Source organism: Ursus arctos, unplaced genomic scaffold, assembly GCF_023065955.2.
Source record: "Ursus arctos isolate Adak ecotype North America unplaced genomic scaffold, UrsArc2.0 scaffold_20, whole genome shotgun sequence".
Taxonomy (NCBI): domain Eukaryota; kingdom Metazoa; phylum Chordata; class Mammalia; order Carnivora; family Ursidae; genus Ursus; species Ursus arctos.
Genome location: NW_026622875.1, coordinates 24443465 through 24445287, shown reverse-complemented (window position 1 = coordinate 24445287; position 1823 = coordinate 24443465). Strand labels below are relative to the sequence as shown.

The following is a 1823-nucleotide window of genomic DNA, read 5'->3' as shown; positions in this document are numbered from 1 at the left end:
GAAGATGGTAGAGCCAACTGAAGACCTGCTGCTTTTATAGTATCTCTTTTCCTATAAATAATTGGAGCTCTTGTCCTAGCATTGATTTTCAAGGATCTGTCAGTGTTTCCACATCTAACTACAGAGAAGTGGTACCTTAATTGTTCAATGAGATGAATGTTTATGGACAAACCAAGCTCTGTGTGGAGTAGCACTCAGGGCTTTGCCTGGTGTGTTCCTCTTCACACTTCAGGTCAGAGCTTGGATGCCACCTCCATGGACAGGACTTCAGTCCTGGTGACGTTTCCCTCCTAGGGGCTGCCTTAGCCCCAAACCCTTTTACTTATTATTCTACATTCTAATGACTTTCCTTTTCCTCTTATTCTTTCTTTCTTTCTTTCTTTCTTTCTTTCTTTCTTTCTTTCTTTCTTTCTTTCTTTCTTTCTTTCTTTCTTTCTTCCTTCCTTCCTTCCTTCCTTCCTTCCTTCCTTCCTTTCTTTCTTTCTTTCTTTCTTTCTTTCTTTCTTCCTTCCTTTCATTGAATAACTCATCTGTGTTAAGGTCGAGGCCACTATGTACAGACGAAAGAGGGGGAGTTTTATTTCTTGGTCTCTTCCTCCTTGGACAGAGTCTTGCCAATTCCTCCTTCTTGGGCTGGAGCTGCTCTTCACGGCACTAGCGAGCCTCCTTGGTCTTAGATCTGCGGGCCTTGGCCTGGTCAGCCAGAAGCTCTTCGGGAGCCTTGTCAGCCTTGGGCTTGTGGGTGTGTTCATGAGAATCCACTTGTTTTTGAGCACGCTACCCTTCACTCTCAGGTACAGGCTGTGTGATACACGTGGCGGTCAGTCTTCTCAGATTCACCGGACCTTCTGAGCAGCCAGGGCAGAATTCTCATCCTCCTCATCCAGATTACCTTCTCAGGCATTCAAGCACTGGCAGTACCTTTTCTCTTACCAATGCCCATACACCCACCCTTCCAGGGGCCAAAGTGTTTTTCCAGCACCGAGCCCAGGAATGCACAGTCACAGGCTTCGGGCTGATCAGTGCATCTTTGATCAGTTTTCAGATCTGTTGATGGGAGTTGGCATTGGTGATTTCGTTGGTCTCATTGGGGTTCAACCAGACGTTCTTTTTGCCACAGTGGAGGACACTGGAGGCAAGCGTCTTCTGACATCTGAGCATACTCATGGCTGAGGCCGCAGCGCTGAAAGGAAAGTCTAATGACTTATTTTCTTGTCTCTCTTTACCTTTTGCCTGAAAGCTCTGTGAGAACAAGGAATGTATCTATCTTGTTCATAATTGTATTACCCACTCCTGGGCACTGCGCCTGGGACATAGTGGGTACCTAGTATGTACATTTTGTCAAATGAACACATTTCCAGGGTCCTTGGTGCTCTTTTTAAAAACTATTCTCTAAATGAGTTTCTTTTTCATTATTAAAGAAAAAAACATTAGCTTAAGTCACAGCTACTCAATTTTTTACACTTAAAATTTTCACTGTGTATTTCCTGAGAACAAGGGCATTCTCCTCATAAAAACAGTACAATTATCAAACTCAGGACATTAGCAATGATTAGCAATCATCTCCAGATTTTGTTCAAATTTTGCCAACTTTCCCACTGAGGACATTTGTAGCAAGAAGGGGAAAAACGCGGGGCGCCTGGGTGGCACAGCGGTTAAGCGTCTGCCTTCGGCTCAGGGCGTGATCCTGGCGTTCCGGGATCGAGCCCCACGTCAGGCTCCTCCGCTATGAGCCTGCTTCTTCCTCTCCCACTCCCCCTGCTTGTGTTCCCTCTCTCGCTGGCTGTCTCTATCTCTGTCAAATAAATAATAAAATAAATCTT

At 45.2% G+C, this 1823-nt stretch overlaps 1 pseudogene; it reads right to left on the bottom strand.

Annotated features, from left to right (window-relative positions):
- Positions 1-577: 577 nt before the first annotated feature.
- LOC113253676 (60S ribosomal protein L19-like) lies at positions 578-1167 on the bottom strand (annotated as a pseudogene).
- Between the last annotated feature and the right edge of the window lie 656 nt (positions 1168-1823).